Below are 15,755 nucleotides of genomic sequence, written 5' to 3'. Positions count from 1 at the left end.
ACTGGCTCGTCAAATACGCCAGTCGCTACTCTTGATGAACTGTGGTATCGTGTTGAAGCTGCATGGGCAGATGTACCTGTACACGCCATCCAAGCTCTGTTTGACTCAATGCCCAAGCGTATCAAGGCCGTTATTACGGCTAGAGGTGGATGTTCTGGGTACTGATTTCTCAGGATCTATGCACCCAATTTGCGTGAAAATGTAATCACATGTCAGTTCTAGTATAATATACTTGTCCAATGAATACCTGTTTATCATCTGCATTTCTTCTTGGTGTAGCAGTTTTAATGGCCAGTAGTGTATGTTTCTCATGACCCTGTTCTTTCGAACCATTTTTTCGTTTTTTGGAATAGTAGAGTATAGATGCTTAATGGTGGCGTAGTTTTTGTGCCATCAACCAGATTCACGTGTATGAAGTCAGATAAAGCGATTAGTTTTCCGGTTATTGTTGTGTGTCGATCCCCAGCTGATCACTTCGGCCACCATAGACCCCATGTTAGTGAAAGCTTTTGTTAAACAAAAAACGTTTGTGTGACGTTTCTTTAGTCATTTTTGTTGCTATGTGATGTTAAGGATGAATAAATCTAGTGTCATTTAGCTCACGACTTCTCCCTGTGTTCTGATTAACAGTACCTTGCCATTTTTATTAAAGTCTAGATTATAAAAGAAAGTAGTAAGCTTGCAAGTTTTCCATGTAGTCACTACTAAGCACATCTGCTACGCACTGACTTACAGCTTTGACGAATGTTTTCGAGTCTGGAAGATGTTGCTCATGTGGTCCAACTTTCTTACTCTCATTGAAAGGGAAGTCTGGAGATGTCAGCAGTGGATGTAGAAGGACAATCTAGCCAGATTTGGCAATTATTTGTGAGTGCTGGCGTCATCGTACTGCAAGCCATAGTTTGTCTACTTCTCTGGCTTGATTCTGAAAATTCAGGTTTTCAGTTTGGTTAATGAAGTCTTGTAGCATTCTGAAATGACAGTTACTTTAGGCTCCAGTATATCTACATCTACATCTACATCTACATTTATACTCCGCAAGCCACCCAACGGTGTGTAGCGGAGGGCACTTTACGTGCCACTGCATTACCTCCCTTTCCTATTCCAGTCGCGTATGGTTCGCAGGAAGAACGACTGCCACAAAGCCTCCGTGCGCGTTCGAATCTCTCTAATTCTACATTCGTGATCTCCTCTGGAGGTATAAGTAGGGGGAAGCGATATGTTCGATACCTCATCCAGAAACACACCTTCTCGAAACCTGGACAGCAAGCTACACCGCGATGCAGAGCGCCTCTCTTGCAGAGTCTGCCACTTGAGTTTGCTTAACATCTCCGTAACGCTATCACGCTTGCCAAATAACCCCGTGATGAAACGCGCCGCTCTTCCTTGGATTTTCTCTATCTCCTCCGTCAACCCGACCTGCTATAGATCCCACTCTGATGAGCAATACTCAAGTATAGGTCGAACGAGTGTTTTGAAAGCCACCTCCTTTGTTGATGGACTACATTTTCTAAGGACTCTCCCAATGAATATCAACCTGGCACCCATCTTGCCAACAATTAATTTTATATGATCATTCCACTTCAAATCGTTCCGTACACATACTCCCAGATATTTTACAGAAGTAACTGCTACCAGTGTTTGTTCCGCACTCATATAATCATACAATAAAGGATCCTTCTTTCTATGTATTCGCAGTACATTACATTTGTCTATGTTAAGGGTCAGTTGCCACTCCCTGCACCAAGTGCCTATCGGCTGCAGATCTTACTGCATTTCGCTGCAATTTTCTAATGCTGCAACTTCTCTGTATATTATAGCATCATCCGCGAAAAGCCGCATGGAACTTCCGACACTACTAGGTCATTTATATATATTGTGAAAAGCAATGGTCCCATAACACTCCCCTATGGCACGCCAGAGGTTACTTCAACGTCTGTAGACGTCTCTCCATTGAGAACAACATCCTGTGTTCTGTTTGCTAAAAACTCTTCAATCCAGCCACACAGCAGGTCTGATATTCCGTAGGCTCTTACTTTATCAGGCGACAGTGCGGAACTGTATCGAACGCCTTCCGCAAGTCAAGGAAAATGGCGTCTACCTGTGAACCTGTATCTAATATTTTCTGGGTCTCATAAACAAATAAATCGAATTGGGTCTCACACGATCGCTGTTTCCGGAATCCATGTTGATTGCTACACAGTAGATTCTGGGTTTCCGGAAACGACATGATGCGCGAGCAAAAATCATGTTCTAAAATTCCACAACAGATCGATGTCAGAGTTATAGGTCTATAGTTTTGCACATCTGCTCGACGACCCTTCTTGAAAACTGGAACTACCTGTGCTCTTTTCCAATCATTTGGAACCTTCCGTTCCTCTAGAGACTTGCGGTACACGGCTGTTAGAAGGGGGGCAAGTTCTTTCGTGTACTCTGTGTAGAATCGTATTGGTATCCCCTCAGGTCCAGTGGACTTTCTTCTGTTGAGTGATTTCAGTTACTTTTCTATTCTTTGGAATAGTAGAGTAGAACCAAAAGAACTAAATCCTACTTATCTCAGAAGAATGTGAGCATCATTTTCCCAGCCGATTGCTGTGCCTTGAACTACTTTACCGTACTGTTACTTTAATGTGACAACCTGTCAAAAGCCTGAGTAATCACCTTTCGCAGCGTGGACCACTGCCTGACGTACAGGAAGAGAGTCTATGAGGTTCTGGAAGATACAGACAGGGATGTGGAGACTTGACAACTCCAGTGCCATGGACAGCTGCGCTACGCTTCTCGGTTGAGTCTCCATGGCGCATACAGCCCGATCGAGGTGGTCTCACAGATTGTCGATTGGATTTAAACCCGTGGCGTTTTTGTGGCTACTGGAGTACGGTAATCCTAATCATGTACGTACACTGCAAGCTCCCTGAGGAATTGTCCTGCTGGTAGATGCCATCGACCCGGCAAATTCTTTGTAGAGTTGGACATGGTCCCCACGGTTAGATGTATACTGGTGTTGATCCACTGTGCTTTCCACAATGATGAGATCATCCAGGGAGTGCCACGACAACAACGCTCCCTCCTCCGGCCTGACCCTCCCGGTGACTGATGCAGGGCTGTACACGCCAACGGACATCTTTCCAATGGATCATAAAACGTGATTCATCTGTAAAGGCCATTTATGCCATTCAATTTCAGCTTCGTCCCAGTGAACAACAGTCAGCATGAGTGTAGGAACCAGGCGACAGTTGCGGAGGCCCAGATTAACCAGCATCCACTGAACAGTCGTTGAGGAGACACTGCTGGTAGCCCCCTTGGTTCATCTGGGGGGTCAGTTGCTCAACAGCTGCACGTGTCTACGTCCGCACAAATCTCCGTAACAGTCGCACAACCCTGTCGTCTATGGCCCACGGGGCACCACAGATGCCTCGGCGTCGCTTTTGGACAGCGTCATTTTGCCAACCACAGTATATTGTAACCACCGGGAACAGTTCAGAAACTTAGAATTTTAGGAAATGCTTCCATCTTTGACTCGAAAGCCAATGATCACATCCTTTTGGACGTCAGATAAATAGTTCCGTTATATGACTCCATAAAATATTTCTGGGTAACGTTTTCCCATCATTCTTATTCTTTTTCTTACTACAACGACTGCACTTGTTTTCCGCCTCTCCTCCTCCCCCCACGACATGCAATATATACGCTAATGCTGGCAACGGCCTTGCCGCAGTGGATACACCGGTTCCCGTGAGATCACCGACGTTAAGCGCTGTCGGGCGTGGTCGGCACTTGGATGGGTGACCATCCAGGCCGCCACGCGCTGTTGCCATTTTTCGGGGTGCACTCAGCCTCCTGATGCCAGTTGAGGAGCTACTCGACCGAATAGTAGCGGCTCCGGTCACAGAAAACCATCATTACCACCGGGAGAACGGTGTGCTGACCCCACGCCCCTCCTATCCGCATCCTCCTCTGAAGATGACACGGCGGTCGGATGGTCCCGGTAGGCCACTCGTGGCCTGACGTTGGAGTGCACTGCTAATGCTGCCACCTGCCGTCTGTGAGTGCTTACTGCACACTGATGTCGAATTTAGATTTAGGCGGTGATCACATTAATGTGATTGGAGCATATGTTTTGTCGGAGAATCAGCTTCTAGCACTGCACCGACGCTGTTTCGGATTTCGTTTTGTAGTGGAGACACAACATCTCATCTCCTGCGACGATGATGTTAAAAAAAAAAGGTGTCACTTTCAGAGTAATAAGCCGATCATCACGGATGAATTCAGAGGACGCGCTGATCGTTAAGAAGGATTATAGCTAAGCAGGATCAACATGGACATGACTTGTCGTGCACGCTCTTCTCGCTGTTACTGAAATACAGGACTGAACGCCTCACGTCCACTGTGGCATCTCAGTCTGCATATAGCAAGAGTCGATGGATTTGAATTGGCGTCATTTTTTCAGCAGCGAGAAACAAAAAGACATATCCTCATTTAGTAGAACTTCGATGTCACACGCCATTCTGAAACTCCCCCGTGCTGCTTTTCTGTCGCTAGACAACTAAACCAACTGGATATCGGCAGTATCCAACAGTTAGTGGTGCAGCAACCGAATCTTGCTTGTATACGCAAAGCCAACACAAAACAATTGGAAGCATTAGTCTCGAATTATCTTCGTATTTGTTGAAGTTCACCTGTTTGAACCTAAGAGTTTTGTCACAGCTCATAATTAAACTGTAGCAATTTTTCGCTCCATCTAAATGATTAGTGTGCAGGTCATACTCGAGTCTTTGGCAAAGGGTTCATCAAATCACTTTCAGAATAATTGAGTAATGGAAACGGAAAGTTTTCCCAGTGTCTTTCTTTTCCTCCTTCGGAAACACTCTGTTGCACAGAAGTAGATTTGTTCCAACCGTGATATCATGGAGAAAACGTTTCATGCATTAATTCATTAGTAGAAGGTGCTCTTTCTTTCTGCCAAACAGTGCTTCCCTCAGGAGTTCCGTCATGAACCCATAATGTCATTCCAGTGCATGGAAATGACTTCTTTGATTTTAAAGGTGCTGCTGAAATATTGTTACCATTGCAGGCGTGTAACAACTCCAAAGGCAGTATGAACAAAGTGTGTCATAGTCATCCATCTCAAACAGGTATTAAAGATTCTTCCTCTGAAAGAGATGATTGGGAAATGTGAATGTGTCCAAAAGAGGATTGACCGTAGCAGATATATTCCATGCCACACATCATCTGAAGACCAACCATGTTTATCACTGCTAAACAGAAAGACCTGGCGACGATGTTGCCTTTCTTCAACGGCACAGAGAATTTTACAGTAAACTTTCCGACATCTGATCCGAACAATGGAGTTGTGTAAGAAACCGAAGTCAATAATGGGGAATTTTTTTTTCATGAATTCACTGCATAAAAAAGTATAATGAAAGTAAAATAAATGAGAAACGGTTCTTGTTGACTGGAGTTCTACTAATTAAAATATTACTACTGTATTTCTGTACTTGTATTACCGCAAATAAAAGTAGTGCCTCTGCATTAATGCCACTTGGAAGAAAAAGTTTCTCATTGGCACTGAGAACCAGTCAGTTTCTGGTATGGCCCCTAGGTCGTTCTTAATAAATTATTTATTGTAGAACGCTATTCAGCTGCCCCTGCCGATGTCGTTTTACACAACCCGTAATGTTATATCCGGCCTTCAAAAGCCAAGCGTGAGATTTTGATATTCTATCGGAAACTATTAGCCTTAGAGAAAAAATGAACAACACGTTTCTATAGGAAATTTGATGTAGTTTAATTTAGTTACTGGAATATGTTTTCGCTTGAGATCACGGTATTCGAGCTATTCAAGAAAAACGTACAAAACTGAGCTTCAAACCCACCTATACACCCACACTCATCCCTCACCAACCAGGATTGTTCGTGGCGCTCCCTCTTACCGCTGTACAAAAATTTCCAACTACACAAACTATACCGATATTCTATCTTTCTTGGTTCTTATTGATTGGGCCGTTACGCCAGCAGCATAGTCGGCTGTTTCATTAACATTATTAATTTAAATGTACCCGTGATAATAATGAAAGAAAAATAACTTTTGTAAATGTTACACTAAAACTAATTACGTTGACACTTCGATCCAAATGTAACCATTACAAGACAGAAGTTTCGTAGTCAGAAGGTCTGACGAATACAACGATGTAAATGCTCATTTTATGCTGAACAGTAGCAGGAGGGAGTTCCATGAAAAACATACCAGAAATCCTGACCGGTGGAGCTGAGTATGAGAGTGGGGGTGCATTGGAAGGTCACTTTGGTACGTTTTTGTTCAACAACTCAAAGACTACGACCTCTATCGTAAAAGGAATTTTAGTACAAAATACACTGAAGAGCCAAAGAAACTGGTCACCTGCCTAATATCGTGCAGGGCCCCCGGAAGCACACAGATGTGCCGGAACACGACGTGGCGTGGACTCGACTGACGTCTGGAGTTGTGCGCAAGGGAATCCTTCAGGGCTGTCCATAAATCCGTAAGAGTACGAGGGGTGGAGATCTCTTCTGAACAGCACGTTGCAAGGCATCCCAGATATGTTCAATAATGTTCATGTTTGAAGAGTTTGCTGTGCAGCTTGAACAGACCCCTGCTGACATGCAGGGCCCATGGATTAATGAGGTTGTCTCCTTACCCGTACACGTCCATGCTCTCGATAAAATATGAAACGACATTCGTCCGACCAGGCAACATGTTTCCAGTCATCAACTGTCCTATGCCGGTGTTGACGACCAAGGCGATGTGTAAAGCTTTGGGTCGTGCAGTCACTGAGGGTACACGAGTGGGTCTTCGGCTCCGAAAGCCCATATCGATCATGTTTCGTTGAATGGTTCGCACGCTGACACTTGTTGATGGCCCAGAATTGAAATCTCCAGGAATTTGCGGCTGGGTTGCATTTCTGTCACGTTGAACGATTCTCGTCAGTCGTCGTTGTTCCCGTTCTTGCAGCAGCGATGTTGGAGATTTGATGTCATGCGGATTCCTGATATTCACGGAACACTCGTAAAATGGTCACACGGGAAAATCCCCAGTTTATAGCTACCTCGAAGATGCTGTGTCCCATCGCTAGTGCGCCGACTATAACACAACGTTCGAACTCACTTAAAAAGTTTGATAACCTGCCATTGTAGCAGCAGTAACCCATCTAGCAACTGCGTCAGGCAACTTTGTCTTATATAGGCGTCGCCGACCGCAGCGTCGTATTCTGTCTGTATACATATCTCTGTATTTGAATACGCATGTCTACACTAGTTTCTTTGACACTTCAGTGTATAACTACATTAAATTTTCCAAAAATGGTCTTGTTCAGTTTTTCCCTGACCGTAGCGACCGAGAGAATATGAAAAACTTGCGCGTGGTTTCTGAACACCAGGTGTTACATTGTGGGTTGTATACAGCGACATAGGTAGGGCACCTGAATCAGTCTGTTTATTGCCGCGTGGTCTTGGGCGCCTTGCCACGGTTCTCACGGCTCCCCCTGTAGGAGGTTTGAGTCATCTCTCGGAAGTGGGTATGTGTGTTGTCTTTAGCGTAAGTTAGTCAGATTAAGTAGTGTGTAGGCCTAGGTCCCGATGACCTCAGCAGTTTGGTCCCATGGGACCTTACAACAAATTTCCAATGTTTTCCCTATATAATCTGTCTCATTACTCTTTGCTGTGGTGAGGTGGGCAGCATAATCCTGTGGTATCAGAATACCTTCTCATCTTTCTGGATGGAAATGTGTTATGTACAAAACAAATGTATTGGTTTTTGATTCTACTGACAAATGTGAGATTTGTTACTTAGAACGATTTCTACTTTTATTATTTAATATCTACCGGTCTACTTTCGGTAGGTTTGCGTGGAAAATGAACACCTAAATCCAGAATGAGAGTTTCACTCTGCAGCGAGGTGTGCGCTGGTATGAAACTTCCTGGCAGATTAAATCTGTGTGCCGGACCGAGACTCGAATTCGGGACCTTTTCCTTTCGTGGGCAAGTGCTCTACCATCTGAGCTACCCAAGCACGACTGACGACCCTGTAAAGCTCTCCTGTAAAGTTTGGAAGGTAGGAGACGAGGTACTGACAGAAGTAAAGCTGTGAGGACGGAACGTCAGTCGTGGTTGGGTAGCTCAGATGGTAGAGAACATGCCCGCGAAAGGCAAAGGTCCTGAGTTCGAGTCTCGGTCCAGCACCCAGTTTTCATCTGCCAGGAAGTTTGAACACCTAAATCTTTCCGTTTGATCTGTCGTTTCTCTTATTTTATTACAATGCTGATTTCTCCCCATGTAGGTGTCACTCAATAGAATCTTTTGGCAAATGGAGGAAACAGTTGGTGATACTATTTTCGTGAAAAAGTCTAGTCACAACAAAATACGTCTGTTATCACCTCAAATTGCTTGACATGTCCGTGTCATTGTCTCCCCTATTTCGTAACAGTACAGAACGAACTATTCCTCTATGCACTTTTTCGATGTCCTCCGGCAATAGGATTTGGCAAGGGTTCCATGCCGCACAGTAGTACTGGAGAAGAGGACAGGTAAGTGTGGTGCAGGCAGTCTCATTAGTAGATCTGCTGCATCTTTTAAACGATCTGCCATTAAAAGGCAGTATTTGGTTCGCCTTCCCAAATGGTTCAAATGGCTCTGAGCATTATGGGACTTAACTTCTGAGGTCATCAGTCCCCCAGAACTTAGAACTACTTATACCTAACTGACCTAAGGACATCACACACATCCACGCCCTAGGCAGGATTCGAACCTGCGATCGCAGCGGTCGCGCGGTTCCAGACTATAGCGCCTAGAACCGCTCGGCCATTCCGGCCGGCTCGCCTTCCCAACAACAGTTTCTACGTGATGGTTGGGATATGAGTTTTTCGTAACTGAATCTCTTGTTGTCTATGTGAGTCAACAACCCATAAATCTGTGTGATTCGTCGTGTAACCGAAATCGTTTATGTAGGTTAAGAACAGCGCAGAACCTACATTGATCCCTTGGTTGTTTACGCTATCGCCGCAAACAGACAAGTGAAAGACCAGTCTAGGCTGCATATGAGGAACCGTGCTTTCCCCATTTCACGGCAGTTTGGCCACATTCATGCCGTCTCTGAGTGGGACCTAGAAGAACTCTTAGCGCTTCCCTCGTGTGTGCGCTGAATGGTATCGCAACGAGCGACGTAACAAGAGAGCTTTCGGCCGCGCCCGCACCTGGAGCCGTGTGTGTACATACGAGCACCTCCCTCCCCTCTGTGAACGCCGCCGGGGAGACAGCCTAGTGCAGCCGCCCCCAGCACGCTCCAGCAGGGAGTTGTGTCGCACCGCGGGGTGTCCGCCCCATTGTCGCCGTTTCCCACCGAAAAAATGATTTAAATCTCTCGGCTGCAGCCAGGGGCGCGTCACTCCCCCCTCCCCCTCTTGCCCCGCCACTTTCAATAGCCGATTAGCATTGAGCGCGCGCTTATGTTTAACGTCAACCGGCGGCGGCGACTGCGGCTTTTATAACTCGTCTCGGATGTCCGACCTGCACCCCTCGGGCGAAATGTGGCCGAACGTGGGCGGCGCTGGGGGAAACGAGAGAGAGAGAGCAGCGCTCCCCACAAATACGCCGGTAGGGCCGCGTCCTCTCCAGTTTCCGGCGCGGCCCGTATCGGAGGCTTTATTGGGGATTAATAGGCCCGATGCTCTCACGGCCGGCACCAATTATTTGCTCCAAGTTCAACAAATGTCCCCTATCGGCGTCAGTGAACCCTTTAAATGACTGTTTCGCGAGGGCGCAGGGGTGTATGATTTAGAGTGACACGTGTTACAATGGTGTAAGGGTCCCCGATTGGCTTCGGAGCACCCACTGGAAGCTTGCGGCACTGTGCCGAAGATAACCACGGAAGTTTACGTTTTGATGCGTGGCCACCGTGTTTCTGGCCAAATACAGGAAGTGTATTTGCCCTCCGAAACACAGATGACAATTACTCCCCGAAGGCCGACTTACGAAGTTTCAACAAGAAGTGGAGAATCACGTGTGAATCGCTTCCGTTGGTTCCGTTAAGACAAAATAAGAATAATTACAGGTTTCACAGGAGGATTACAACAGAAAACCGCTCACAGCAGTAAATTATATGAACACATACGAGGCGTGTTCCATAATTAATGTAACATATTTTTTTGTCGGACAGTTTCGGTTGAAAAAATGCAGAATTCGATGTCGGACGTCGTGAAATATTCCCCCTTCAGACCCTACAGTTTCATGAAGTTCCGATAGATGGCGGCACTATACGTAGCCTTCAAAATGACGTCTGTAGCGGAGGTGCGTTCGAAGCAAACAACTGTCGCTGAGTTTCTTTTGGGGGAAAATCAGAGCATCGCAGATATTCGTAGGCGCTCGTAGAATATCTACGGAGACGTAGCAGTGAACAAAATCACGGTGAGTCGTTGGGCGAGGCAACTGTTATCATCGCCAACAATGTCGCGTAAACCTCACCGATCTCCAGCCTGCCGCGCGGCCGCACACAGCTGTGACTCCTGCATTGTTGGAACGTGCGGACACACTGATTCGAGGTGATCGATGTATCAGAGTCAAACACCTCGTTGCTCAAGTGGACGCCTCTTTTGGAAGTGCTGACACACTCGAAAACCAGTTGGGATACGCACAGGTGTGTGCTCGGTGGATTCTTCGCCGCCTAAGAGAAGACCCTAAAGAGCAATGATGAACAATGTGTGCGGAGTTGCTTTCGCTTCACAAGGCTGATCGTGACAATTTTTCGTCGAACATAATCACAGACAACGAAACATAGGTTCATCATTTCGAACCGGAAACAAAACTGCAATCCTTGGAGTGGCGCCATACCAACACTCTTTCGAAGAAAAAGTTCAAACCCGCACCCTCTGCCGGAAAATTCACGGCGACGGTCTTCTGAGACTCTGAAGGAATTATTCTGCGTCATGTCCTGCATCATGATCCAACGATCAACTCTGAAGTGTACTGTGCTACCCTCAGGAAACTGAAGAAACGGCTTCAGCGTGTTCACCAGAAAAATAAAACGAACTTCTCCTCCATGAGAATGCAAAGCCTCACACAAGTCCGTGAACTAGAGAAGAGCTCACAAAACGTCATTGGCGTGTTGTTCCTTATCCTCAAAAAAACGGCTCTGAGCACTATGGGGCTTAACATCTGTGGTCATCAGTCCCCTATAACTTAGAACTACTTAAACCTAACTAACCTAAGGACATCACACACATCCATGCCCGAGGCAGGATTCGAACCTGCGACCGTAGCAGTCGCGCGGTTCCGGACTGCGCGCCTAGAACCGCTAGACCACCGCGGCCGGCTACCTTATCCTCCCTACCCCTTTCGACTTACATCTGTTTGGTCCAATGAATGACGCACTCCGTGAGAATAAGTACATGTATGATGAAGTTATTGATCCAGCAAGGTGTTTGTTCCGATGACGAGCAGTGGATTGGCGTCATGCAAGCATACATGCCCTCCCAGTAAGTTGACGAAGGAACTCGCACTGAAAGGAGATTATGTTGAAAAATAGGGTTTGAAACCAAAAGAGTGGGGGATAACGGTGCATTGAAATCATGAAGAAAACCAACTTGCTTTCAGAAAAAAAGTGTGTTGCATGGCTTATGAATGACCGTCGTGCAAATGCATCATTTAAATCAGTGGTTTCCAGCATTTCCAAGACCATTATCCCTTACTTCAATCAGATATTAGCTATTACGCTCATTATCATCATCATCATAATCATGATCAGCGCCTAATTGAAACATATGAAAAAGGATTTTCTTTGAACACTTTCATTTTTAAAATCACCAAAAATGAATTATATTTATTTTTGTAAGCGCTTTATTAAAACAGGAACTAAAGACACAGTTGGCATCGGTTATTACTAACAACGTTTTTTGTGGAGAGATGAGCAATTATCAGTGCACTGCCAGTGCTGCCAATAACTCCTGCTAAGAAAAGCAAAGACAGCTGTCCACACTGAGAGTAGAAGTCACGAAATATGCTTCTTTCGCACCACTCCTATGCATAACGAGAGTTATTTCACTCACATCCTTCGCCGCATTCAGAGTCTACCAGAATAAACTGCATGCACTACACTTACGCTCACAGTATCTAAATGACTTGGTTGCTGCACTCCGTACTTTTGGAATGGCTGATACTGGAAGACTTCAGGCCGCCAGTTCTTTGTATCTGACCATTACCATTAATAATAATAATAATAAGAAGAAGAATTCTGTGTAGGGACTACAATAATCTAGTATCGATAACATAGTTACTGTTGTCTTGTGCTCTCAATCAGTTCGTTTACTCTTGTGGAATAAATAATTAAGCAGTCTCTGGTCTATTACGGGAACTACCCATAGCGCGGAAAATGCGTTTTCATGAGATATTAAAGCAAATGTGATGTATGTCTCTCAAACTACAATGAAATGAAAACCCTTAGCTGCTTACAGGCGTTGACATACGTCGACGGGGACATATGAAAATGCGTGCGCTGGCCGGGACTCGAACCCGGGATCTCCTGCTTACATGGCAGAGGCTCTGTCCATCTTTTTCTTCTAATTTTTTTTTCATTTCTTTTTGTTGTGTAATTGATCAGAGGCCTTCTGCGCCCCGCTGCGAATATGTTGAGTCACGTCTTCTCGAAACTGATGTGTGCTGTTCAATTGTTCAGAAGTGTTCATCGGTTCAAACAGGAAACCTTCTTCTCTCTTGGCTTAACACATTCCAGCTGCGAGGCGGGTCGTGGAAAGCACTCCCAAGGAAGTTCGAGAAAAATTGTCTGTATTTTGGGTGACGGAAAACGACATAATGACGGTCATTGAGGTATGTCCAAAAATCGAGTACAGAGTCTACAGTTCGTCCAAATAGGTAGTGAATGGCATGTCCGCGAATCCAGTTCACAGCATTGGTCTTTGTCCGAGGAAAATAGTCACGTTCCGGAAATAATAATGAAAGGGGAGTAATCCGATCCGGAATGTCCCGCGTCAGGTAGGTAATTACTAAATATTACTTAGAATAGCTGCAACTTATAAATAAATGTATCAGTATTTTCGGCCCACTAATCACATAAGGCAGTGGGCTAGATTGTATAATTAATAAGCTTTCTGAAATAAAGAATTTTTTTTAAAAAAAAGTCCCTCGTTAGAAAAGCCACAATACGACGAATCAAGAGCCAAACCTCCGCCGCCGGTCCGCAAACAAACCGATGTTCGTCATTGTCTGGCACTCCACACGTGGAACATAGAGGTGATTGGGCGAGGTGGATACGATGAAGGCGAGATTGGTTGATTTGCTTACCATTGACAGTTAGGTACCAGACAGATTGAACATTCGTGTCAAGGTAACAGGCGAACACCGCGCGCCATACATGACGGCAGTCAACCTGGGTGAACTTTTGTTCAATTGGATTAGGTGGACGACTAATTGGAGGACATTGTATACTGCCTTTGTCTTGAGTAAAAGCTGTCTTGGTAACGTGACGCGTAGATAACTGAGTTAAAAAAAGAAGTATCTTATATAATGGAACTGGTCCGGAACATCCGAGATCATCACTGGGGCTGACAGTGAGACCGGCTTATATGCCGACAGGAGGAGACCAATGAGGCTCGTTGGGCAACGTGTCCATACCGTCATATGGGAGCTGACAAACAGGGCGCGAGCTCTATCCGGCACGTAAAACGGACCTATCCCACCTCGTTCACGGGGAAAAGTAAGGGTTGCATAGTCAACATTGAACAACAGCGCAGAGCTGACGAAAGATGCCACCGCTGCCAACATGGGACGTGCCACAGTAAGCGGGAAAGGTATAACTTGTGCTACATGGGGAACTCGGGATGCGATATATACAGGGTGTTACAAAAAGGTTCGGCCAAACTTTCAGGAAACATTCCTCACACACAAAGAAAGAAAATATGTTATGAGGACATGTTTCCGGAAACGCTTACTTTCCATGTTAGAGCTCATTTTATTACTTCTCTTCAAATCACATTAATCATGGAATGGAAACACACAGCAACAGAACGTACCAGCGTGACTTCAAACACTTTGTTACAGGAAATGTTCAAAATGTCCTCCGTTAGCGAGGATACATGCATCCACCCTCCGTTGCGTGGAATCCCTGATGCGCTGATGCAGCCCTGGAGACTGGCGTATTGTATCACAGCTGTCCACAATACGAGCACGAAGGGTCTCTACATTTGGTACCGGGGTTGCGTAGACAAGAGCTTTCAAATGCCCCCATAAATGAAAGTCAAGAGCGTTGAGGTCAGGAGAGCGTGGAGGCCATGGAATTGGTCCGCCTCTACCAATCCATCGGTCACCGAACCTGTTGTCGAAAAGCGTACGAACACTTTGACTGAAATGTGCAGAAGCTCCATCGTGCATGAACCTCATGTTGTGTCGTACTTGTAAAGGCACATGTTCTAGCAGCACAGGTAGAGTATACCGTATGAAATCACGGCGGTGAATCGAGGAAGTACAGTACACACTGACGAAACTAAAATGAGCTCTAACATGGAAATTAAGCGTTTCCGGATACATGTCCACATAACATCTTTTCTTTGTTTGTGTGTGAGGAATGTTTCCTGAAAGTTTGGCCGTACCTTTTTGTAACACCCTATATATTGACATATCGAGCTCGTTGGAGAATATCTAGGGATCGAAGGCGACGGTCCATAAGAGTCCATCTGAGCGACCAAGGACACAGAGGATAGTGCGACTGCAGGGATTTATCTCTGGTAGGCCTCCCGCGAATACCTACATTCTCAACGTATTGTCCCGCAATACATTCGTAGTGCCTCCGCCCATTATACTCATTACTCGCGGCGCTTTGCCGATTCCCGTAAGAGTTCGGGCACTGTTTGTGTATCTGCACTGAAGAAGAAGATGGTCAAGTGGCTGGTGAGCCTTAACTATATATATAATAAGATGGTATCTGTTCTTTCGGACATGTCCGAAAGGACAGATACCGTTTTAGTATATGTATGTCTCTGAGTTTTACTGTCGTAAGTACATAGTACAAAGTATGTGTGAAATGGATGAACTGTGTGAAGAAGGAGTTGTTCATACACTGTCCAGCCACGTTGAAAAGCCATATGAAATGTAATGAGCACATCAGGTAGGAAATAGTAAAACATAATCCCCGACTTCGGTTTACTGGAAGAATTTTCAGGAAAGTGTACCTCACCTACAGTTTTCAGTTACGTTATTGTGAGTACCTGTCAGAAGCCTGAATAACCACCTTTTGCAGCGCTGCGAGACGTGCAGTAAGAGTGTCATAAGGCTCCAGAAAGTACCGACACGGATGTGGAGCCATGCTGACTCCAGTGTCGAGGTCGATTGGGCTAGTTTTCTCCAGTGAGGATCCACCGTGCGAAAAGCCCAGCGGAGATGATCCCACAGATTCACAGCTGGATTTTAATCAGGGGAGTGAGGTGAACCCATCGCGGTGCTTTGTAGAAAGACGCACGTGCACTTCGAGCTGTGTGACAAGTTCCGTTTTTCTGCTTTTAGATGCCATCGTGCCGAGGAAAAACGAACAGCATCTGGGGGTGGAAATGGTCCCCGATAGAAGCATACCTGTGTTGATGCAGTGTGCGTTCCAGAATGACGAGATCAGCCAGGGAATGCCACGGAAACATTCCCCAAACCTTAACACTTCTTTCTCCGGCCTGGCCCCTTCCGACGATTGTTGCAGAGTGTCTGCTTTCGGATGTTTGTTCAAATGC

At 45.6% G+C, this 15,755-nt stretch overlaps 1 pseudogene; it reads left to right on the top strand.

The window, feature by feature from the left end:
* Positions 1–3,699: 3,699 nt before the first annotated feature.
* On the top strand, positions 3,700–3,817 carry LOC124799510 (annotated as a pseudogene).
* The last annotated feature ends 11,938 nt before the right edge of the window (positions 3,818–15,755 follow it).

Source organism: Schistocerca piceifrons, chromosome 5, assembly GCF_021461385.2.
Source record: "Schistocerca piceifrons isolate TAMUIC-IGC-003096 chromosome 5, iqSchPice1.1, whole genome shotgun sequence".
Lineage (NCBI taxonomy): Eukaryota > Metazoa > Arthropoda > Insecta > Orthoptera > Acrididae > Schistocerca > Schistocerca piceifrons.
The sequence above is the reverse complement of the archived record's forward strand: the minus strand, read 5'-3'. Positions and strand labels throughout refer to the sequence as shown.